The sequence below is a fragment of the Delphinapterus leucas genome, chromosome 10, assembly GCF_059928025.1.
Source record: "Delphinapterus leucas isolate spDelLeu-1000000601 "Yukka" chromosome 10, BTC_Dleu_Yukka2, whole genome shotgun sequence".
Taxonomy (NCBI): Eukaryota; Metazoa; Chordata; class Mammalia; order Artiodactyla; family Monodontidae; genus Delphinapterus; species Delphinapterus leucas.
Genome location: NC_143138.1, coordinates 81530786 through 81556968, shown reverse-complemented (window position 1 = coordinate 81556968; position 26183 = coordinate 81530786). Strand labels below are relative to the sequence as shown.

The 26183-nt window shown below is 43.7% G+C and overlaps 1 pseudogene; it reads left to right on the top strand.

Annotated features, from left to right (window-relative positions):
* Positions 1-6188: 6188 nt before the first annotated feature.
* LOC111174211 (small ribosomal subunit protein eS26 pseudogene) lies at positions 6189-6575 on the top strand (annotated as a pseudogene).
* Positions 6576-26183: the final 19608 nt, after the last annotated feature.

The following is a 26183-nucleotide window of genomic DNA, read 5'->3' as shown; positions in this document are numbered from 1 at the left end:
AGCCAGTATTGTTCCTCATCCATGATCTAGTCAGGAAATCATCTTGCTCTCCCCTGGCCTGCTGATTACCACCCTCATTACCATCACTGCCGTACCGCTGTCATGTTTGTCCACTTCTCCTGATGACAAAATGCCGCCCCTCTTGAAGTCAGAGCATCTGGGAGTATTTATGTGCAAGCTGTGTGGGGCTGACTCTCCCTGCTGGGGTAGGCTTGTTGCGAAAAGTTTCTTCCCAGCTGCTGCTGCAGGTTATTTATGACATCCATTGACTAAAGGAAACACCTTTAAAAGTGAAGACAAATTCTTCACTCATCCCTTACTCTTTCCAACAGAACAGATTGGTTGGCTTGGTAAAGACTTGCTTCCACTCCTAGCAGGGCTTTATAAAACCGGTGTGCTAGAGGGGGGCCTACAGCAAGCAACTCAGAGAATGCCTGGAGGAACTCAGAGCTCAGGATCCAGGCTGCGTAAATTGCCGTTCCAAACCAGAGAGAAATTAGTCCCATAGAAATCACAACAGCTACTGTTGTGTGTGCGTACGGTGTGCCAGGGATGGGGTAAGAACCTGACCTTCACTATCTTGTTTTAGTTCACTAACTGAGCAAGGTTAATGCTGTTACCTCCATTTGAGAGAGGAGGAAACTGAGACCCAGACATCGAAAAGCTTGCGCACACAGCCAGGAAGTATAGTACTGCGATTCAAACAGTGTTAGTCTGGTTTCGAGCCCTCTTAAATTAGGAACCAGCAATGATTTATCTCTATGAACAGTCATGTTTTGTCTTGAATTACAGAGAGGCCTCGTCAGCTAAGGATACTTTGGGGAGGAGAAGGGGGGGTGGGGCGGGCATCATCTAGAATAAATCAACTTGGAAATCAAAATGCCATTGTAAAGAGTTGGGGGGTGGTTATTAGAAGAGCCTTTAAAAAATAAAAGTAAAAATAAAGAGGAAAAGTTTATTTGGAAAAGAAAAGTTAGGTCAGGAGTCAGCAAATTTTTTCTGTAAAGGGCCAGATAGTATTTTGGGCCTTGTGGGCAGTGAGATCTCTTCTGTGGCTACTCAAGGCTTCAACTGTAGTGTATAAGCAGCCATGGACAATAAGTAAACCAATGGCATTGCTGTGCTCCAATATTTATTTACAAAATCAGGTGGTGAGCCAGATTTGGTCCTCAAGCTATAGTTTGCGGATCCTTGACTGGGGTCATAATTGTAATGTATAGTGATTCTTACAAAAAGCACGAATCATGTGAGGGTTTTTTTGACATCATGTTTCTGACAAAATATATGCTAACATTAATACAGTCGCATCCCTTCCTGTTTGACTTTAGCAGTTTTATCAAAAAAAGAGTTCACCGTGCAAAAATATTTGGGAGCTTCTTCATTTCCTCAGGGCCTCTCACAATCCTTTGATAGCCAAATAATTATCTTTTGAAAACACTAAAACATCATCGTTTTGGATTTTTTCTTCTTCAGGTGTACATTTGTCTAACTCTGCTAGATCCTTCTTTCTACATGACTCAAATAGTTTTCTAACATTTTTTCATCAACTTTGTGAAATCTTGTGCTATTTGTAAGATGTGCTGTTCACTTTCCAGTAGATTTTCATTGTGTTTGCTTGTTTGTTAGGTGGGCACCCGATGGACAGTTAGGGGAACCAGCTAAGACTATGACCTAGTGAGCAAAATAGATGCTAAGCAAGGAAGGATTTGAGTAGAAACTAATTTTGAAACAGTTGTGTCATTGGTGGATATTTTCCATGTTACCATGATCTCAGCTTCCGTTCACAACTTGCTACCTGCAGGTTCTCAAATAATGAATACTCAGGTAATGAAGATCTTCCCCATATGATTTATCCACTTTCTTATGCATACATTATTCTCTTGCATTCAGTTTTCTATTACAGGCATATATCGTTTTATTGCACTTTGCTTTATTTCATTTCACAGTGATTGCATTTCTTACAAGCTGAAGGTTTGTGGCAACCCTGCAACAAACAAGCCCATTGGCTCCATTTTTTCCAACAGCATTTGCTCATTTCGGGTCTTGGTTTCACATTTTGGTGGCTCTTGCAATATTTCAAACTTTTTAATTATTATTGTATTTGTTTTGGTGATCTGCAATCAGTGATCTTTGATGTTATCACTATGACTCACTGAAGGCTCAGAGGATGGTTAGCATTTTTTAGCAACAAAGTATTTTTAAATTAAGGTATGTAATTTGTTGTTTTAGACTTAATTTATACTTAGTAGACTACGGTATATTGTAAATACAACTTTTATATGCACTGAGAAAGCAAAAAATCTGTGTGACTTGCTTTATCACAATACTCATTTTAATGTGGTGGTCTGGGCTTCCCTGGTGGCGCAGTGGTTGAGAGTCCACCTGCCGATGCAGGGGACACGGGTTCGTGCCCCGGTCCGGGAAGATCCCACATGTCGCTGAGCTGCTGGGCCCGTGAGCCATGGCCGCTGAGCCTGCGCGTCCAGAGCCTGTGCTCCGCAACGGGAGAGGCCCCAACAGTGACAGGCCCGCGTACCGCAAAAAAAAAAAAAAAAATGTGTTGGTCTGGCACCAAATCCACAATATCTCTGAGGTGTACCTATGTACCTATCATTTTTTGAGCATCTACTCTATAAAAAGTCTCTTTACTTGTACAAATATCCTTCTCTATCTAAACTCTCACTATCTAAGCTCAATAACCAAATAAGTTGAGATAAATTTTCCAATAAAATCCTTGCTACCTAAAACTCAGGAGCCAAATAGCTTCTAGTGGCAGAGCAGGAATGAAGATGCAGATGTAGAGAATGGACTTCAGGACACATGAGGGGAAGGGGAATCTGGGACAAAGTGAGAGAGTAGCATTAACATATATACACTACCAAATGTGAAATGGATGGCTAGTGGGAAGCAGCTGCATAGCACAGGGAGATCAGCTCCGTGCTTTGTGACCACCTAGAAGGGTGGGATAGGGAGGGTGCGAGGGAGGGAATGTGGGGATATATGTATATGCATAGCTGACTCACTTTGTTGTACAGCAGAAACTAACACACCATTGTAAAGCAATTATACTCCAATAAAGATATAAAAGTAAAATAAAATAGGTTTTTAGCAACAAAAAAAAGCATTATATCCCCTGCTATACAAATTGAATATTTTTAGTCTCATAATCCAGTTAATCTTTGACTAGGAAGGAGTATTTTCTGTTTTTTACTCTTTCTTCTAGCAACTTTGAAAAGTCTTTTACTATCCCCACCTTCCAGATGGATATTCTGAGACCCTAAGACAGCACGTTAACTTGCCCAAGGTCTCCTAGCCGATCAGCAGTGAAGTGAAATTCAAAGTCAGGTCCCACTGGCTCTGAAGCCCATGCTCTTTTCTCCACATGCCTTTTAAATATGGAATGCATGTTGCTGAAAGGCTCATCTCTCTGTCTACCACATGGTCAAAGATACAGATTCCTAAGTCCTTTGAATCACACTTCAGCTAATAAGGCTGATTTTCCATCATAAGTAGCCATGCTGCCATTTTTTAAAATCCTGCAGTGCAAATCTAATTGTTAAAAGTAATGCAGGGCTTCCCTGGTGGCGCAGTGGTTGAGGGTCCGCCTGCCGATGCCGGGGACACGGGTTCATGCCCCGGTCCGGGAGGATCCCGCATGCCGTGGAGCGGCTGGGCCCGTGAGCCATGGCCGCTGAGCCTGCGCGTCCGGAGCCTGTGCTCCATGACGGGAGAGGCCACAACAGTGAGAGGCCCGCGTACCACAAAAAAAAAAAAAAAAAAGTAATGCAGTTACAGCACATTTCCCCTGTTTATTATCGAAGTGGTTCTCACACTGTGGTCCCAGAGCAGCAACGTCAGCATCACCGGGAAACGTGTTAGACATGCAGATCTCAAGGCCCACCCCTGACAAATGGAATCAGAAACTCTGGGCCTGTCAATCTGTCCTTGCACAAATCCTCCCAGTGATTCTAATGCACAGAGTTGAGAACCACTGAATTATAGGATGCGTGACAATGGTCTCTGCTGATTCTTGCAATAAGAACCAGATCATATGAGTGCCAGAAGTCCCGGTGATTTTTAGACTGTCTTAAAGCTCTGAGTAACGCTACCTTTTCCCTTTTCATCATCCATTCATTCATCTGACAAATACTGCGCCCCTACCCTGCATGAGATAATAAGCTGGGAACAAGGTGGAGAAGAAAACGCACACGGCCCTAGTCTCCCTTGGGTTTATAACCAGGTGTGGGAGACAGACTGAATTCCCTACAGCGTAATGGTGCCGGGAGAGGTCAACACAGGGTGCTGGGGGCAAGGGTTCACTAATCCAATCCCGCAAGTCAAGGAGAATTTCCAGAACAAATGACTCAAGAGGATAGGAGTCCAGAACTTTCTGAGGCCTAGTGCTGTGGGAGGTTGTTCTCTCTCTCTCTCAGGTCCACAGCCTGCTCGAAGCAGCTTCAGATGGAGTAAGGGAGGGCGGGGGGAGCACTCAACCTGTTGCTTCCAACTTGTTGCAACATTTATCTCCGACACGCATTAAAAACATATGGAAGGTCAAAGCTCCATGTGTTCGCTTGGTAGGGGAGCAGAAAATTGGAAAAGCAAATATGCATACCTCCCCGATCCCAACTGTTGGACTCTTATTGCCAATTTACGTAATTTCCTGTGCTTATTTCAGAATAGTCAGGAGGGCAGGAGGCATTGTGAACACCGTAACTAGGTCATTTAGGCTAGCAGCTGCTGGCACACTCCCCTCTTCCTTGATTTAAAAAAAAAAAAAAATTCCAGTGGAATTTGAGGGGAAAGTATCTTTGGGGAAAGGAATGAATAGTCTCTTCTCAAGAGAAATCAGTTTAGATTCAACACGCCATTCACAAAACAGATTCCCACTTATTCATTCAGCAAAAGTGCTTTGTGTGACTTTTAGACACTGACAGTGGAGGTGGGTGCTGGTGACATGACAAGTACAAGGAGGCACCCGACTTCAAGGAGCTTAGAGGACAGACATGGAACAGGACATTAAAAAGGTCACATTTAATAAGAATGTGGGCTTCCCTGGTGGCGCAGTGGTTGAGAGTCCGCCTGCCGATGCAGGGGACGCGGGTTCGTGCCCTGGTCCGGGAAGATCCCACATGCCGTGGAGCGGCTGGGCCCGTGAGCCATGGCCGCTGAGCCTGTGCGTCCAGAGCCTGTGCAAAAAAAAAAAAAAAAAAGGAATGTGCGAGTACAACTGAAGATTGTTAAACTGGTGAAATAATTTCTATGCCGATTGGTGAATGGTATAAGTTTCTTTCTGTAATCCAGAGATGTCCAGGGCCTGAACAGGACCTGGAGTGGCGTTACAGTGCCCACCTGCTGCTCTGGGTATGGGGAACAGCTAGCAAGACAAGGGACTTGGGATGTGCCACTGTTGTCAGAGGTTCTCCTGACCACATGGGAAGCTCTGGAATCCACAAACACGCTCCACCTGAATGTGCAGGTAGCGTTCCTCACCAAAACAAAACAGGCCAGTGGTGGTACCTCACCACTATTGATGTAACGGGGAAGTTGTTGGAAAACATCAATGCGGATTCCTCTGTCAAATCATAGCCCAGAAGGGACACATTTAGCGAGTGGCGTCCACATCAAAGATCACACCACACCAACTATTTTTAAAATTCAGGTGACATACTGTGTGAGTTTATTTTATTTTTTTTCCTTTGATAGCATCCTTCTTTTTTATTGGAGTACAGCTGGTTTACAGTGTTGTGTTAGTTTCTGCTGTACAGCAGAGTCAGTTATGCATATACATATATCCACTCTTTCTTTTCCCATATAGGTCATTACAGAGAATTGAAGAGAGTTCCCTGTACTATACAGTAGGTTCTTATTAGTTATCCATTTTATATCTAGTAGTATGTGTATGTCAATACCAGTTGTGTGATTTTTAAATAAATTACATACTATTTGATTCCACTGACACTACATTCTCGAAATGACAAAATTACAGAGATGGAAAACAAGTTCATGCTTGCAAGAATTGGGGACAGGGTGGGAGTGGTGAAGAAATCAACTGACTCTTACTATAAAAGGGGAGAACACAAGAGACCTTTGTGGTGCTGGAACAGTCCTGTGCCTTGACTGTGGTGGTAGTTAAGTGAATCTACACATGTGGTATAATTGCATAAAGCTACACACAGCTCTTTCGCCTCCTCGCTTCCAAGATGACCAAGAAAAGAAGGAACAATGGTCGTGCCATAAAGGGCCGCGGCCATGTGCAGCCTATTCGCTGTACCAGCTGTGCCCGTTGTGTGCCCAAGGATAAGGCCATTAAGAAGTTCATCATTCGGAACATCGTAGAGGCCACAGCCGTCAGGGACATTTCCGAAGCGAGTGTTTTTGACGCCTGTGTGCTTCCCAAGCTGTATGTGAAACTGCATTACTGCGTGAGTTGTGCCATTCACAGCAAGGTAGTCAGGAATCGTTCTCGGGAAGCCCGGAAGGACCAAACACCTCCACCCCGATTTAGACCTGCGGGTGCTGCCCTACGACCTCCACCAAAGCCCATGTAAAGAGCTAAGTCCTTAAAGACTAAAGAAATACTGTTCCCTGGGAAGAAAATAAAGTAGAAATTATACTTAAAAAAAAAAGCTACACACACATACACACATACTCTCCACCCACAAACTGTCTGCTCGCGGGACAGAATTCCAGGGCAGTGGGTTTTGGGAATTGGTCGCTTAAATAAATTTGAGTCTCTGGATTATTTTTATTTTTTTTTTCAGAGTAATTTCCAAAGTGCATTGACTGGTGAAATCTAAAAAAGTTCTGTGAATTGCACCAATACCAGTGCCCCGGCTTTGATTTTGTACTGCAGTTTGGTAACATGTTACCATGGGAGGGAACTCTAAGAAGGGGACACAGGCTTCTCTGTATTATTTTTGCAACTTCCTGTGAATCTATAATTATTTCAAAATAGTTTTTAAGAAGTAACTTCAAAATTACTGGAGAAATTTGTACTGCAATATATCACTCAGTAAGTACATTTGTTCAATGTATAGTTTAATTTATGTAGAGAAATACAGGGTGCTATCGAGTGAATTGTGTCCCCGTCAAAATTCACATGTTGAAGCCCTAAGGGTATTTGGAGATGTGGCCTTTGGGAAGGAATTAGGTTTGTATGAGGTCATGAGGGTGGATCCCCCATGATGAGATTAGTACCCTTATTAGAAGAAACCAGAGAGCTCGCTCTTGCTTTCTCCATCACATGAGGACACAGTGAGAAGGTGCCTGTCTGCAAGCCAGGAAAAGGGTTCTCACCAGAACCCAACCATGCTGGCACCCTGATCTTGGACTTCTAGCCTCCAGAACTGTGAGAAAATTAATTTCTGTTGCTTATGCTACCCAATATGCTATTTTTTTATAGCATCCCTAGCTAACTAAGACAAAGGGAGATGATTATTCATTTCTTGCATCCATTTGTTCATTGATTCATTACCCAGCAGTGATTACGTATTTTGATTGTCTCCTCTGGTCCTTGGGACATAAAACAAGGGGTCCAGTATGGTCATGGTACCCACAGAGAGCTTCCCTGGGCAGAGCAGGACTCTGAGGGAAAGTGCAGCAGGAAGGATGGATCAAGGCCCTGAAGTGGGACAAGGCACATGGAACAAAAGGAATCCACCCTGGATGGAGCAGAGAGCAGAGGGTTGAGGGAGATGAAAAGAGGCCGAGGAGGCGGACAGGGGTCAGATAGCACAGGGCGTTTGGGGTCTGTGACTCCAGTCATGCGGTCACATGACTCCATGTCTTGATTTGCTTGGGATAGCCTCTGTATATATCCGTTGCCCTGGCATAATTTCTACTGCACTCACTTTTACTTTTAGGAATGTCTTTCTTTGGATGATAGCAGTCCCCTTGCACTTGAGTCACGGTTTGGATTGCACCATGTCCTGAGGATGATGGGCAATCCTTTGCAGGGTTTTTAGCCAGAGTGTTAGGGTCTCATTTTTATTTTAGAACAACCTTCCCAGCTTCAGGGACTAGAGAATACTGCTGAAAGGAAAAACAAGATGACCTGAAGGTACGTGCTTAGTTCTCTACAAAGGAAGAAAAAAAAATGGGGGAGGGAAGAGGACTGCCAGGGGCTTGACAACCTAATAGAATCTTTGTGCTAAACTTCAAGCCCATCACCTTAAGGTGGCGGTTAGGATGGCCACACCCAGCCACCGCAGGGGTTTTATTGTTTACTTCCCACCCACCTCCACCTCCCCAGCCCTCCCAACCCCCATCTCCTAACCCCCTTCCTCCTCCAACCCTCTCACCTCCCAGACTCACCCCTAGATAAAAATCCAGGTTTTTTTGGATGGTTGACAAAGGACAACCATGGAAGAGGGAGCAGGCAGCAAACAGGATTCACCGTGTGGGACCAGGTCCTTTATTGCCTTCGGATGCCTTGCTCTGTCTTTAGACCCGGAACTAAGGAGCTGGCAGCATTCCACGCGGACACCCACACTGTAGAGTCAAAACAGCTCTGTCCATCTCTGCACCTGAATTTCCCTCTGCAACATGGCCAGAATCCAATCTTTAGGATAGATGTATCAATGCTTGAAATTATTATTTTGAGCAGAGATTTCCTGCAGGGTTAAAAAATTAGACTTTCTCCCAATTTCTCCTGTGCTTTCTAACATTAAGTAAAGGGCCCCATCCTCTATCTCAAACAATGCTTTGCTTCCTTTGTTTCAGAACTTTCTAAAGATCAGTGACATTTCTCGAAGAGATTCTTCTTTCACTCCTTTTCCTCTTACCTCCCTCCCCAATCCCATTACCTTTTTTACTTGCCAACCACGAGAGGTGTTATCTTTTGGTGATTTTTTAACTTAGCTCCCAATTGCTCTCTATAACCATATCCACAAACCCTGTTCTTACAGTACAGTATTTGTCACAGTACAATATTCCTTATTACACCAAGCACTATTAAAAACGAAACATGACTAACTTTCCATCTTTAATTTAAAATTAACTCTTTTCTTTTAGTGTAAAACTGAAGTGGTCCCTGTCTCTTTAAGTCAGATCAATCATCCCAAATGTGGACTGGAGTTTGTATTGGCACGATCCTGAAAAGAGAATTATTTCCCGACCTTGCCAGGGAGAGACAGCTTTCGGGCTATTTGCTAGAGAAGGTAATTTTGATGTAAACTGACATTTCTCAGATGCCCATCTTGGAAAGACTCAATGTGAAACCCCAAATTTCTGGCATCTGAAACCTCTTCCCAACTGCCAGCCCTGGGCAGAGATAAAAGAATGTGGATGAGCAGCAGGCAGATGGGATTACAACAAGAAGCCTTTTCTCTGAGCCCGGGGAGATGAGCTGGGGAAGGGGTCAGGGAGGGGGAGTGGGGGGAAGCAGCACTTTGCAGTGAGAGAATCAACAAAAAAGACACTTTCTTGGCTTTTCATTGAGAGGGCCCATTTCCCCTGTTTTCCAGCCCATTTTGAGCACCATTCATTGAGAGGCTCCTTTCTTCTCAAGTCTTTTATCCCGGGATGCTGAGAGGTTTCCCGTGTCCTTCTCCCAGAGAGGATTCTCCCACACTCCGGCACAGCCGCCAGCAGCCGCCCTGCGCAGCTCGCCACTTGCTGGGTTCTGCTGCTTTCTAGTTGGCTTCAAAAACTGTTTTGCGTTGTTTCTTCTTACACTCTTAATACCAGACATTTAAAAGTTTGCAAAGATGATCTCAAAAAGTAGGGACAAGTCAAGGGCTTTTTCCCCTTCTTTTTCTTGCTTCTTTTGCTCTTTGGGGGAGGATGCAGTAGGGTTGAGATAGGGAAAACTTGGTTTCATTCATCCTTGATCTATTTTATTTTCTTATATCTTTCACATCTGAGAATTGGAGTTATCTTTTTTTTCTTTAATACCGAACATCAAAAGGAAAGCCATCGAACACTCTCGCCGTCAGGTTTTTAAGATTTCTAATATGGACGTGGGCTTGACAAACAGGTCCAGGATGAATAATGACAACAGAAACTCCTTCCCTACATCTAGCTGCTTAAATGCAAGTCCCAGCTCCACTGCCTCCGAGCTGTGTAACCTTGCTCAAGTTATTTAACCTCCCTGTTTACTCCTTCAGTAAAATTGGGATAATAATAGCACACATCTCATAGCATTGTTATGTGGATTAATTGAGGTACGGTCTACTAGATGCTCAATAAATAATCACTTTTATGTTCACTATATAACTATACCTTTATTTTTCATATATATGTATACCTATATGTGTGTGTATATATATATATATATACATATACAGCTTACATATTTCCTTCTGGGCAAAGACTGATTACCTTTCATTTTTCTAATAATTTTTCTAATAAGCAGAAAGCTGGGTACCCTTGCATCCAAGGCCAGTTCACATCTTCATTTTAGTGTTTGCCCCTACCTGAGGCCCTTTGGCAGGAAAAGGCCTCAGACAGCAATGCTCATGGGACAGAATTCCAGGGCAATGGGTTTTGGGAATTGGTCGCTTAAATAAATATGAGTCTCCGGATTCTTTTTATTTTTTCTTTCAAAGGAATTTCCAAAGTAAAATTGGCTAGAAAAAAAAATCCCAAAGCCCCTGTACATACTTCTATCATTGCCCTGAAGAGTGACTGGAGAGCCATGGGGGTGGGGGTGGGGGGTGTCTGGTTCTGTCACCGGAGCCCTGGTCCCTTCCTCAGGATCCCAAAGTCATTCAAGGTCAGGTGGACCCCCAAGAGGCTTATGATCCTCCGCACCCAAATCCAAACACCCCTCTTGGGGGAGAATGGATTGTCCCAATCCCTGCTCGTGGGTTTTCCAATGTCCCAATTTTATGCTTGTTGTTAGGACTTATAAAAGCTTACTGGGTTTGTTTTGAAGACAAGGGAAAAAATAACATTACGCTATTTTAAATGCCTGCAACTATTTCAAATATGACCCAAGGCAGTAAAAATGCCATATTTCCCAAACCACAAACCCCACTCCTTGTTAAAATCCAATTGCCATCTGAGTGTGGGATGAAGAGTCAGGATGCCAAACCCTGAGTATCACACATGTGATCTTTCTTTGGGGGAAATCCTGTGAAATACGGCTGTGTCCACGACTTTCATTTCTGCGTTTCACAGCCGAACTTCCTAAAACTGCTGAAAAACCATACTCCAGAGGTACAGCTTCTAGACCCCCACTACAGCTTGACCTGAAGGAACAGGGCTTGGTGGAGAATGAAAAGGGAATGCAAATCAGTTCTGAGAGCTCTCCTTTGAGATATCAGAGATGGCAAAACACAGGTCAGTGTAAAAGCGGCTCCCAGGGTTTTCCGGCTGTTTCCCTCTGGTGCTCAGAACACAAGGACAGTTTCTGGTTCATTTTAGGGTGAGCCATGCCAAACTCAGTGTCTGACACCGAGCGCCTAGCAGACCTTTGTTGAATGAATGATCTATTTAAAGAATGAGGCCTAAAAGGGAAACAGAACTTGCATAACTCGCTTTATTTTTACTCTGTGTAAGTGAGTGGACTGTTTTATGTTAACTGCATAGTTTAAAATTTAAACACAATATTTGTGCCTACATAAATAGTTGGAAAAGGTAAAATGTCATAACACTGGGTGTTTGTTATTAAAGTTGGAGCTTGCCTTTGGATTATGACAACTTGATTTAAAACAAGGAATGGATTGTTCCTTACTCTACGTACTCTAAATTTCAGTATTTTGCAGCATCAAGTCTTCCTTTGGGATATAAACAGATGGTGACAAAGGGTAGGTGTCTTGTGGAGAAATTGCATCTGAGCACTGCTGTTTCTGGGTGATTGAAGGTAGGGCAGAGAAAAGCTGACCCCAGACCCAGGATAGAGCGACTCTGATGACAAACCCATCCAACCTACGATGTCCCAGAGAAAAACCAGCCACTTCTCCCCAAGTTCCAGCAGTGCAAGATTTGAACGTGACTAGGCAGTTATCATAGAGAACAGAGAGGTGACATTTTTCCCCTTGGCTTTTTAAAAATTGAGGTATAATTGACATACAAGATTATGTTAGTTTTGGGTGTCCAATACAATGGTTCAGTATTTTTAGATATTGCAAAATGATTACCACAATAAACCTAATTAACATCTGTCACCATACATAGTTACAGAATTGTTTTTTCTTACAATGAAGACTTTTAAGATCTTCTCTCTTAGCAACTTGCAAACATTCAATACGGTATCATTAACTATATAGTTACCACGCAGTACATCACATCCCTGACTTCTTACTTTCTGGCTGGGAGTTTGTACCTTTTGACTCCCCTTGACTTTTTAATTAAGAAGTCAAGGATATATGTACAGGAGTTGTATGACCTTTGTCTCAATGTAAGGGGATAGCTTTCTCTCTCAGCCTCAGCACCCGCACCAAAACACACACACACACACACACACACACACACACGGCCTCTCTAGTATCACCCCTGTGATTATCATAGAGCAATAAGGTTTGGGGGTGACACAGGTTGTCCTCCATTCTGGGGGCCCTGGAATTCTCAGAAAGCCCCCACTGTGTTTGTGGAGTCACATGCTACGTTATCATGGGCCTCTGGTTCACGAGCTGCCTCTGTGCTCACTGCCTATCAAGCGACATGGCTGAGATGTGCTATTTCCTTAACACTGAGAAAGTTCTATCGAGTCAAAACAGAAAACCAAATAACCCAAAAGTTCAAAGGGAAGAGACTTTCAGAAGAGTCAGACCAAGTTCAGATTCCAGCCTACCACTTGCGGCCTCTATGGATTTAGGCAAGTCACTTGCTCTTTCGAACCTCCGTCTATTGCTTCATAAGTAAAAATAGAAATAAGAGGACCTTCCCCATGGAGTTATGAGGACTGGATGAGATCATCAGGTAAAGCCCTTGGCAAATTGCAAGGCACACAGGAAGGGCTCAATGAAGGTTTACAACAAATCCATCAATAAGACGTATTCAACTAAAATTCAGAGTCTACCCCAGGATGGCAGCAGTGGAATTTTCTGCAAAAGCAGCATTGCAAAGGGAGGCGCCCAGCCTGCTTCCATCCAGGAGGAGGGGTTGATGATCTTCTGTCAACAATCAAACCCTGAGAAGAAAGTGCCTAATGCAACCTGCCCAAGGCTTCCTCTCCCGGCTCAGCTGGTTCCCAATTAACACCTTATTATTAGCTTGCACACCTGGGGTGTGACCTTATCCTCTACCAGCCAGCCTTTAACCCTGTCCTGGACTTCTCCTGTCAGGTGTGCCAAGCTGAGTAAGAGTTTCCTCACTGGACGGATGAAACTGGGGAAAGGGCCAGATTCAGGAATTTTAGAACACTCAGTCTAGAATCCTTCACACTTCCTTTGACATGGGCCTTTTGGCAATCTGCTGAAGACCGCTTCTCAGAATAACGTTTTGAAATGCATAAGACAAGATACATTGGATTATGAAAGACAAAAATATATTAAGACACTTTATTTTTAAAAAGTTGTGATAAAATAATGCGTGAGCTTCTTTTCTTTTTTTCTTTTTCTTTTTTTTTTTTTGCAGTACGCGGGCCTCTCACTGTTGTGGCCTCTCCCGTTGCGGAGCACAGGCTCCGGACGCGCAGGCTCAGCGGCCATGGCTCACGGGCCCAGCCACTCCGCAGCATGTGGGATCTTCCCGGACCGGGGCACGAACCCGTGTCCCCTGCAACGGCAGGCGGACTCTCAACCACTGCACCACCAGGGAACCCCTGCATGAGCTTCTTTAGTAACACGCTGAATAACATGATCTAGCAGCCAGTCTAGAAATTCATTATAATTCTGAAGGAGCAATGAGGGAAAATGCTATTTCAATACCCCGACCACAACTGTGATACGATCTGAAAAGTCCTGTCATTTCTACTGGTGGCAGAGTCACAAGAAGTACCACGTGAGTGTGGTTTGTTCCCTAAGTCATAAGGAGAGGAAATGTTCAATTTCAGTCAGAGGTGGTCAGAAATTAACACCCATTTTTTTCCCATCCAAGTTCATCCAGGTTAGGAACCCCTGACTGAGATGTTTCCAAACTTCCGTCTCTTTCAAGCCCTGGAACCAGGGCCAACCTTCCCACCAGGCATAGTAGACTAAAGTAGCCTAAAGTAGTACCATAGTAGCCTAAAGCCCAGGACTTCTTTAAGGGCTGGTAAAAATGTTGTAATTTTCATTTCTTTAGAGATCAATAGAAAAAAGAAGGTAATAAGAATGGATATATGATAATGATAATGAACCCATCCATCTTTACACAGCTGCAGTCTTAAGGATGATTTTTACTGTATTTTTTAGGGAGGAGGGGGCCTGCAGAGGCCGAAGTGCCTAGGGCGCTTGGGAGTCATAATGCAGCCCTTCCTGGGAACTGGTGGTGTTTCCTCAGGACACCCTGTCTTTGAAACTCGAAGTGGAAAACGAGCCATGCCAGGGAGATAAGTCATATTGTTGCTTTGGCAACCCCTCACCCACCTAATAGTGCCCGCTGGGAAGCTGTTTTCCCCCTGCAGGAGTTGTGTGGGTCAAAGTGTCCAGAAAGGTTCATCTTTTTCCCACTTCCTAGTAGGGTCACCCAGTTGTCCTCGTTTGCCTGGGACTTTCCCAGTTAGCATTGAAAGTCCTGTGTCCCAGGAAACCCTGCAGTCCTGTGCAAACCAGGATAGCTTGTCACCCTACTTCCAAGGTCAACAGTCCAGGAAACTTCTGTGGCATAAATGGGATTATCTGCCGTGGGTCCCCCTTCCAGTCCCAGCTTCAGCGAGAGGAAAATGCAAACCCAAAAGACAATCAACAGCACTGAGCTTTACCCACTGTCATATTCATGCCCCAAGTAACCTATCTCCCCATCCCCAAATAATCTTATTGCTTTAATACAAAAAATAATAAAAACGAAAAGGCCCGCAACCTCAACAAGAAGATAAGCCCTCCTGACGTATTTTCCCTTAGCTGAAAGCTAGGCAGGTACTGGTAAATTGTGTTTTCATATGATACAGGATGACATCAGTGCAGAAAAAGGAAAAAAATTTCCTCCACCCCCAGCCTCATCCCCAGGCCTTCTTTGCAAAAGTAGCCAACATGAACACTTTCTTATAGATCCCTTCCCAGAAAGATTCGGAGTCAGTCTCACATCAAGTTTGCCTAATTCCAAAGTCTGTATTTCTAACCACTTAACAGCCCAGCTCCACCATGTTCTGGTTGGTTGGCAGTGGGTCACTTCTAGGTACTTTAGTTTCTGCCTCTGTATAGAACAGGGATAATGAGGAACCCTACCCAGAGGGATGGTCCATGTGAAGTGGTTAGGAAAGTACTGAGTGGTCCATCAAGATTGTTAACGATCACAGCAGTAATGGTAATACAGTCATCGTTGCTGTTGTGTGTCTCTCGGCCTTTCTCTCCCCTTACGTCGGGTAGCCTGTGGCCCAGGAAAGTGGAGTGGTCCAGAACAGGACAGCGTGTAGCCTTTCTGGCAGGTGGGTGGTGGGGAGTCATAGGGATTTATGCTTCGTCCTTGAAAGCAGTGAACCCACCATCCCTCGGTGTCCTCGGAGAGCCTGTGTATCGAGAGGCACATGGTTTCTTCTAGACGCATGCTGTCCATGTCCAGTATGGGAGGCACTAGCCACAAGTGGCTATTTAAATTTAAGTTAATTTAAATTTCAGTGCCTCACTCGCACCAGCCACAACCCAAGCGCTCCATCGCTGTATGTGGCCAGTGTCTACCATGTTGGACAATGCAGGTTCCAAGTACGTCCACCGTTGCAGAACGTTCAGCTGGATGGTGCTGTTCTAGGGCCCTCCCTTGTCCTAGGACTTAGAAATAGGCACCGCTCTAGGGTGGGGTGGGGGAACACGCAAAAGCCTCGTCCCTTCTGTTGTATTGTTTCAACCTCTGTAGAGAGGGTTCTACCCCAAGTCCGTGAACAGACTTCACGAGATATATGAATAGAGGAGTATATAATACACTGTTAGACATATTTCCGTCCTTCTTGAAGCACAGGTAGACATAATACATTCCTACTTTGCTTCTTGCTTCTTCCAGGCCATAGCAATCACTTCTGTTAGCTCAGAGCCCACCTGCAACCTCCAGCCCCCAGAAGTTTCACGCATGTTGCCGTATGTGTGTTTATCCACATGTAGCTGCCTTTACATGTCCCCTGGTATTTGGTATGGACTCGTCCCTGGTCTGGTCTAAAACCGTGGGACCCCCAGTCCCAGGCGCTGGTGCACAGGCCGGCTGTCTGGGGAAGACTCTCGATCCTCCTCTCTTGTGCTTTCGCTCAGGAAGTTCCATTGCTCATCTCTACCTCTCCTTCCTGCCTCCCTTCCCTCCTTTCTTCCCGAATTCATTCTTTATTATGTCCCGGTGCTGGACTTCAAGAATTAAAAAATAAAAAGGCTTGGTCTCTGCACTCAAATAGTTTACAGACTAGGAGCAAAAAGCAAAAAAAAAAAAAAAAAAAATGACGATGATAACAGTTTACATTTATTGGAAGATTTCTGTGTATCAGACTGTGCTAAATATGTTATAAATAGTTATATACTAACCTCTTTAATCTTCACAGTAACCCCCTCAGATAGGTATTTTTATTATCCCCATTGTATAGAAGAGGAAACTGAGGCACAGAGAAGTTAAATAATGTACCTAAAGTCACAAAGGTAATAAATGGTAGAACCAGAGTTTGGACAAAGGCAGCCTAGCTGGAAGCCTGTGCTTTAACTACAACACCTACTACCCCTTTAACCTAGACCAGTAGCTCCTATCTGTGACTGACTTTACAACCCCAAGAAATATTTTTGGATGTTACAGTTTGGGAAGAGAAAGGTACTACTGGCATTAAGTGAATAGAGGCCAGAGATGCTGCTACACATCCCGCAGTGCACAGGACAGCTGCACAACAGGGAATGCTCCAGCCTGAAATGTCGATAGTGCTGAAGTTGAGAAAACCTAACATAGACTAATCATTGAATATAAAGGATCTGATAAGGATCTGTACATGTGCATCCTTCAACAAAGAATTCAGAAATTGATTTTCCCATTGTTATTATTATTTTCATTGGTTTCATTTTTATTAAAGAAGAGAATGAAAAGATTTTCAAGCATGTCTCTCAGATACGTGTAACCTGATCCCCCAAATCCAAGAACCCAAATGCTGTTACTTAAATATAAGACGTTGAGCAGTGAAAGAAGATGGATTAACTGCTGGTCAGCCCTGTCCACTCCCAACGACCAGCCCCCACCGGGAGGTTGCAAACCCCGGGCCCCAGGTTTCCACGCACATCCTCCTGGTCCGGCACTTGCTGTGTCTCCTGAGTGCCCTTCTGTGCATCACCTTCGGAAATAATTATCCACTCTGGACCCATGCCAATTACATTCTCCCATGGCTGCTTGTTAGCAGAAGAGCATCGGGAGGCGGGCTGGTTGGCATCCGTCTCCTGTTCATCTCATCTGGGCTTCTGCGTCTCAGCAAATGGAGCTTTTTCTCAGGATGCCCACAGCTGCATTCCCAGCCCAGTCAGCCAAACATTCCTGGCCTCACCAGCAGGCTGACCATCCCATTTATAAGAAAAAGGGAAAGAGACAGTTTCCGGAAAGGGCTTGTCTGAAGGTTATCCTCCCTGACGCTGAGAAATGTCTTGTCTGGAGAGTTCTATTTGGCTGCTGGCTCCAGGCCAGGGAATGGCAGTCTAGGCTGGATCCACCCATCGGCTTGAAGAATGCAAGTGAGGAAGATGGTCCTAGAGATGATACTGACAAACATTTCTCTAAGTATATTCCATGGAGCACTCATTCGGGGAAATTTTAAAGATCTTAAGAGTAAAACTTTCTGTGTGCAGAAGAGTTTGGGAATCCCTGAGTTAAAGAGCGCTAGATGCGTAACTCTTCAGAGCCTTGAATATGTTAATGTGCATTTTGCATGTCTGACAGAGGAACATAGCATGCAGTGTTTTCTCATATTATTTGACCATATGTCTTAGTTTGAATTCTGCCAAAAGCAATGACAAACACTTGAGTTCAGGTACAGTTTATTTCTGAGTTGATTCCAGTGATGAAAAGCCAAGAAGTGGGGAGCACGAAACAGGGAAAGAACAAGATGCGTTAAGGAGCTGATTGCAATTATGAGCAGTTGGAACTCAGTGTTGCTGGAGAACATCTGAGGAACCATATAAAATGTGCCTCAAATTCGTCCCACTAAAGATCAAGGCTACTAGGGCTCCCTTTCCCTATTGGCTGAAGGTTGTCCAAGGGGGGTTAGAGGCCCTGCACTTCCTGGGTTGCACCTGCGTACTGGCAGAGCAGCCCACCACAGCTTTAGGGAAGGTTCTAAGGCAACAAAGCAAAGAGACACCGAGGGAAACACTTGACGTGGAACTCTGGCAACGTGCATGGAACTTTCCACACAGCTGCCCTGAGCTAAGGTGGGCCAGAGGGATGTGGGGTGACACACAAGTCTGCTCACCACAAAAGTCTTTATTTTCCTTCTAGAACAACTCAGACTGATACACATAGGAGGAAAGCTTGCTCTAACCTGATCCCTTTAAATGACAAGTGAGGGATAGAGATTCAGACGGAGTGTGACTTGTGCAATGTATGTCACAATTTTCCAAGAGAGGCTTACTGTGTTTCTGTCTCCTCATCTATAAAACTGGACTTTTTACAGCACCTTCCTCCACAGTGAATGCATGTATCATGTGCTTAGTACAGCGCCTGGCACATAGTAATGGCTCAATAAAATTTGCCCCAAATTGAGAATGATCGTACACAGATGATGTACTACCATCTTGCCATGCTCACACCATGCTTGTGGAAGGATGTGGTCCCTCAGTTCAGGAAGCTTACATTCTTAAAATGAACAAGGTCCTGAATCATTCCCCCAACAAATAGATTTAAATACCTGCACTGTGGTGGATGGTGCGAGTATAATGGTAAATAAAGTAGAAGTGGTCCCCTCCTCCATGGAGCTGACAGCCTGGTAGAGAAGAGAGGAATTAAACAGATAATCCAGTAACTAATGAATTATTGGGTTGGCCAAAAAGTGCATTTGGGTTTTTCTTAGACCTTCCGGAAAAAAAAACTCAGACAAACTTTTTGGCCAACCCAATACTTCAGATATGATGGTGGTTTTAAAAGAATATTATCTATGCTGTAAGTTTACCTTCTGCACAACCTTTGGCTCCACCTACACACATAAATGTCAGCCCAGCTGCATCCCCAGGGGTTGCTAGGGTGACACCAACCAAGTTAAAAAATGAAGAACTGTGTCTCCGTAACACCCACAATCCCAAGTCAGTTTGGTAAGAAAAAGGATTAAGCTTGTATGTGACATTATTGCCATCCCTCATCTTCCATCCTATACCCAAAGGAGAGTGGCTTGTCTTTTTCCCCTTTCTGGGACAATATCAGCAGGAAAAATAACAGAAGAGCCTGAGAAAAAAGTGTTGGCTCTTTCATAAAAATATTTAACATTATCATTACAATAGCTACCATTTGTTAAGCATCGACTCACATGCCATTTCTTAGGGCACTTTCTGTATTATTTGTTTAACATTCAACAGTATTGTTTAAGTACCTACTAGCTGCCAGGCTCTAAACAAAACAGACAAAAATCCCTACCCTCTTGGGGCTCACAGTGTAGTTGGGGGAGGAAGACAGTACACATAGCAAGTAAGTAAATTAATGGTATGTTAGTGTATCAGGTAGCTTTTGCTGCATAACAAACCACCCCAAATCTCAATTGCTTAAGTCTGTAACCATTTCTGTGTTTCCTGATTCTGTGGATCAGTGATTTAGGTTGGTTGCTTCTCTCAGCTGGGCTTGCTCATGGGTCTGGCTGGCTTGCAGCTAAGGGTTCAGTCATCTGGGGTCAGCTGAAGCAAACTAGCTCATTCTGGCACATGTGTCTCTTCCATCCCGCCTGCAGACTAGCCCCAGCAAGTTCTCATGGCTAGGCAGACATGCAAAGGGGAACATTCCAATTCTGCAAAAGGAAAAATGAAAAGGCACGCACACTTCTCAAGTCTCTGCTTGCATCCTAGTTACTAATATACCATTGACCAAAGAAAGTCACATGACAGAGCCCAGACTCAGTGAAGAGGACCGCAAAATGACAGGGCCAAATATGCCGATTCAGGGAAGCCATTAGTTGGGACGATTACGTAAATCACTTTGCCATAAGTGCTTCAGAAATAAAGGTATTAAGTGCTACAGAAACAAAGCAGGCTTAATGAGATAGAGAGTGCTGAGGCCTTGAAATTTTAAATAGGAAGATCAACGTAGTCCCCCTTGGGAAGGTGACATTCGGGAAAGATTTGTTTCTTTGGGAATTACCATATACTAGCATCATTTCTAATTCTCACAATAAAAACACACATTATAAATTTTTACCCCCTCTTTACAAATGTAGAAATTGAAGCTCAGTGTGGTTAAGTAACCCCAAGATTTCATAACTAGTAAGTGGTTATAACATCAAATAGGGCCCAAACCGGCATAGGCCCAAAAAAAGGTGGCTCAGGGACTGATTGGCTTACAAAATTGACAAAGTCATCAACAGATACATCAATAGAAAAATACATGGATAAAAAGTGTGTCTTTCAGTTACGCTTGGAGTCAGGCCTCAGATTCTGTCACTAGGACCTCATTTATCTCTCTCTGTCTCTCTGTCTCTCTGTCTCTGTCTCTGTCTCTCTGTCTCTCTGTCTCTCTGTCTCTCTCTCTCTCTCTCTCTGTCTCTCTGTCTCTGTCTCTCTCCGCCTCTCTCTGTCTCTCTCCGCCTCTCTGTCTCTCTCTCTGTCTCTCTGTCTCTCTGTCTCTCTCTCTCTGTCTCTGTCTCTCTTCCTGAGCCAGCTTCCTCTGTCTGTTTCCATTCTTGGACAGTCTCCCCTGGGTGGCAGGATGGCCACCAGCAGTTTCTTCCAATGTCAAGTCCAGGAGGAAACAATGAGTCTCTTTTCTGGCAGTTCCCACAGAAGTTTAGAGATTCACTCCAGTTGGACCAGTTTTGATCCCCAGCATCACTGACCATTCGCAGTGGCCAGTAGAAACTGATGTGAAACTGCCTTATGCCCCACCCAGGGCTGTGTACCCCACCCAGGAGGCAGACTGTCATATTGACAACTAGGCAACATGATAGGTGTTTGACAAGTGTAAAATGGACGAATGAATAAGTAAACAGACCTCAGTGCGAGCTTAGTAACTTGACATACGTGCATGTATAGTCTACACAAGCCTATCTTCTTACCAAATAATGTCTAAAACCCCTCACTTCTTTACAATAAATGATAGTAACTTTTATAGTGCCTTGCTCTACCCCAATACACACCTCCCACCTTTATGGATATCAAACAGCTGAACAAGAATTGTTGATTTAACTCTGCAGTGCACAGAAGTGGCTGATGGAGCATCTATGGCACAGAGAAGGCACTCACTTTATCTGGAGTCACACAGCAGGCCAGTCCTGGAGCCAGAAAACAGACAAGTCTGATTTCCAAAGGCAACCAAGCCATGGCAGAAACTCAATGTGTTCTTCTCTGAAGGATAAAACAAGTGAACTGTAGAAGAGCGTTCAGAAAAACCAAGGGTGAGATTCTCTAAAAGAAGTGCCAGTATGAAAAATTTTTCACCATCATCCTAACGAAAGCCCTCTTATATGGGTAATATAAGTCCTCAACTGCTTTTCTGAATCTCATCACTGATGGTTTCGCAGAATGTATCCTTTGAAAATTTGCTTTGCGTTGCATTTAAATATATATAATAAAATTTGAGATCATGATGTGACCCAAAGGGACATATGTTATTCGGATTAATTCAGGTCAACAAGCATGCATTGAGCTCCTACATTGTGCCCGGAGCTGTGCTCTTCTGTGATAATACAGAGACACATAAAGTTCAAGTGACCTATGAGAATCAGACACGTGCAGTGTCTAACCTTCAGCAGCATAGTCACAGCTGACGTTTATTGAACTCTATGTAGTAGGCATTTTACTAAGCACTTGACATACATTATCTCATATAATCCCCAGAACAACCCTGTAGGTAGGTATTATTATCCTCACGCTTCAGATTAGGAAACTGAGACACAGAGAGGTTAAGTAACTTGCCCAGGGTCACTCAGCTAGGAAGAGGCAGAGAGAGGTGAATCAAACCCAGGCAGTCTGACTCCAGAGCCTGTGCATCCACCCCTCACCTGCAACAGTGCTTCCTTCTAATTTGTGCAGACCCTGAAGGTGGAAGAAGAATCACATTAACCAAGAGCTCTCAGCACTCATTTTCTAGCTGCCATTTCCTGAAGACCGCCTCTGAGCCAGGCACCGCCACATTCGGGTAGTTAACATGCATTAGCCCACTTAGCCTGAAAAGCAACTCTATGGACCTGGCGTTATTACCCCCGTATCTCAGTTAGAGGAACCGAGGTTGAGACCGGTTAAGTAACAACTAAATGACTAAAAATTGGTGAGGTGATCAGAGGAAGGGAAGTTTGTGCAGGACCTCTCCCCACTCCCACCAAAATTGATTGGAGCTACCATTTATTGTACACTTATTATTTGCCAACCCTTTTGCTCAATGCTTTGTATAAATTATCTCCAATACTCTTCTGAGGAAACTGAGTCATGGTATTCTGCTGACTTGCCCGAAGTTCACACAGCTAGGAAGTATCAAGCCTAGAATTCAGTCCCATGTTCAGCAGACCCCAAAGCTCTGCTCTTAGCCACTGTGTGAGCATAACTTTTCCATATAAGAAGAGATGAGGTGATATCCCTCAAGTGCAGAATGGATAAACAAACTCCGGTACATCCATACAAGGGAAGACGACTCAGCCATTGAGAGGAATGAATTAATGATACAACACCATGAACCTCAAATGTGTTATGCTAAGTGAAAGAAGCCAGATTCTAAAGGCTTGCTCCTGTAGGGACAGAAATGAAATCAGTGGTTGCCAGGGGCAGGGGTGCAGGGAATGATTAACTGCTAAATAGCCCGGGGTGGGGGGTGGTTGGGAGGTGATGGAACTATTCCATATCTTGATTGTGGTGGTTACATGACTGAATGCATGTGTCAAAACCTGCAGAACCATACCCTAAGAAAGATGATGTTTGCTGTCTCTCATTTATATCTTAATTTTCAAAAAGAAGCAAAAGAAAAAGACGTGAGGGTGGGACATAATTTGGAGGAGCTCAGCTGACATTGAGTCTTCAGGGAGCCCTAACTTCCTCTCTAGAAAGTACGTCGGATGGAAACGTGTTGATTTGCTCAGCAAATATTTACTGCACACCTACTATGTGCCAAGTAGTATATTAGGTATAGAGAATATGACAGCAAACAGAACAGGGGAGTTTCTGTTCCTCTGAACCTCGCAGCTTATGTTCTAGTTTAAGTAAAAAATAAAATAAAAATTAAGATTAAATAAGAAAATTTCAGCTAGTGGTAATAAAATAAGAAAATAAAACTTGGGTGACAAGATGCAGTGAATGTCATCTAGGTCAGGGAATGCAAACTGAGTCGTTAACAGGGTGCCGGGTACTGGAAAAACCACACCAAAACTAGGAGGGGACAATAGTGGATTGAAGAGTTTTTTGACTCATAAAAGTCCTAGACAATAGCACACCCAGTCAGCTCTCACTGATGCCTGTGTAAGTTATCTGCAGGAATGTTTTGACCCCAGGGACCTCGCTTCGTGCTGCCCAAAATACGGGTTCCCTTTCTCCAGCCACTCAGGGAATGCTCATTCATTTTAACAATAAATTACAGGAAACATATTTAGAAAGAGAAATATGCCGGGGCAAGACACCACATTATTCATTCTCGGGACTCGAAGCAATGCTTTTTGTATTATTCACGTGGCTGCTCCTGTCAATTCTAAATGGATTTATCGTCTATTCTTTTGTACAATATTAAAACACTACAATTCCTTTCCAACCTGCACTGTTTGCTTAGCTCTAGATTTTGTGAACAAAACATTCTTCTCTTCCCCTGGACTCCTTCCTGTGCCTTATGCCCAAGAAAACCACACAACTTAAATGCTTTGGCGTTGGGTGGCTTCCTCCTGCATCTCAACCCCTTATGTCCTGAGAACATGATGCCAGAAGTCACCTGCCACATTTACAAGGTATGTTCTTTGTTTGACCAGAACACATCCTTTTGCCTTTTGTCCTGTGCTCCCCTGAAGAATGCTTCAAGTTCAAAGTGTCAACATAGAGTCAAGCAATTGTCAGAGTTGAGAGTGGGAAGGAAGGATTTTGGAATCTTTACAAATATACCATGTTGTCCCCATCACCTTCATTCCAACCCTGTTTCTCTCCCCACCAGTCCCCAAATCTAACATGGTTTGGACTCGTTTCATGGCCATCTTCGACTTTCAGGCCAAAGAACCTGGCAATTGGTTCTGAGACCGTTCCAGGAATACGATCATTGTGTTGTAATAGCCAAACTCTTGTGAGGGTTGCAAAATCTGATGCAAGTTGTTACTGAATTTCCAGTGCTCAGAAAAGAAACACCTTGTCTTTTGTCTCTGTAAGTTGTTTACTTAGGGCTTTGACTGGGCTCCCCACCTTCCTTACACAGAAAGAATGACTTCCAGACAGTTGTCGTTTGCTGTTTTAATTTGTCCATGAGCACATCTTTTTCTTCTTTAACTCTCTGTGAACGTCAAGATTCTTTCCTGGGAACTCAGAAAGTAGTTGAGAATTTTGGGGAGTCTCTGGTAGAAGAGATTACAAAGTTAGTCCCTGCCAAAGGCCGGCATGCCCCAGCAGGTTTAGACGATGTGAAAACCACATCTTGGGTGAGAATTGGTCATCCTGCCTCACTTCTCGTACAGCCTTGGCTCTCCCATTGGTGTTATTAGGAGGGGGCAAACACTTGCCTTTTTCAGTTGAAATGTTTGTGGGTTTTCTGTTGGCCATGGGCTCTTGGTTAAATTCAACAATACAAAGCGATTTCCAAAGCAGTTGGGGTCAAACTGATTCTGAAGAAATCATCAGGGATGTGTGTAAAGGTTAAGCCACAAAGATGTTCATGATGGTGGTGTTTATAATAGCAAAAAAAGAAGAAGGAGAAGGAGAACAGAAAAGAAAGGAAAGGAAAGGAAAAGAAAAAAGGAAAAAGAAAAAGGGGGAGAAGGAGCAATCTAAATGCCCAATAATAGAGAACTGGTTGGTGTTAATGGCGTGCAGTCCTGAAAATAATGATGCTGTGGAAAGCTACATGATAGCATGAAACAATTTTTCCTCTCCTGTACGTACTGGCACACTAGAAGGAAACTAGTAATATTATTTTTTTAATATTTTAATTTTGTTGGGGTATAGTTGATTTACAATGTTGTGTGAGTTTCAGGCGTACAGCAAAGTGGTTCAGTTATACATATACATATATTCATTCTTTTTTAGATTCTTTACTCATATAGGTTATCACAGAATATTGAGTAGAGTTCCCTGTGCTCTACAGTAGGTCCTTGTTGGTTATCTATCTTATATACAGTAGTGTGTGTTCATCCCAAGCTCCTGATTTATCCTCCCCCACCACGTTCCTCCCCCTTTGGTAACCATAAGTTTGTTTTCAATATCTGTAAGTCTGCTTCTGGAAAACTAGTAACATTAGATAAATGAATAAATAAATGTTCAGGAATTTCTTTTAACTTATAAAAGCAAGTGATATGTAATTGTGATCTCATTTTTATTTTAAAAATATAAATAAATACAGGACAGGGTTTCTTAACATTGGCACAGTTGACATTTGGGGCCAGATCATTTTTGTTGTGGGGACTCTAAGCTGTGCACTGTAGGATATTTAACAGCATCTCTGACCTATTCGTGGAATTTGCACACACACCCCTCCAGATGTAACAACAAAAAGTGTCTCCAGACATAGACAAATGTCCCCTGGCAGGCAGAATTGCCCTGGCTGGGAACCGCTCGTCTGGCACATAACGATAAAATGTGAGAACTATTACAGAAGAGAGGAACTTTATGAGAATGTGTTGAAGTGGATCTGGTTTGGCCTCTGGGGTCAGAGAAGGCCTCCTTGGGGAAATGATATTTGAGCTGAGGTCTGAAGTTAAGCAGGAGGTACCCAAACAAGGGGGCAGAGAGACAAAGGGGAGAGCATCCTATAGACCAGAGACCATGGCTGGAGCACTGAGGATCATTTTGGCTCCATTTTGAGATACTTAGCGGGCCAGAATCCCAACCTGTCACCCTGGTTCTCCT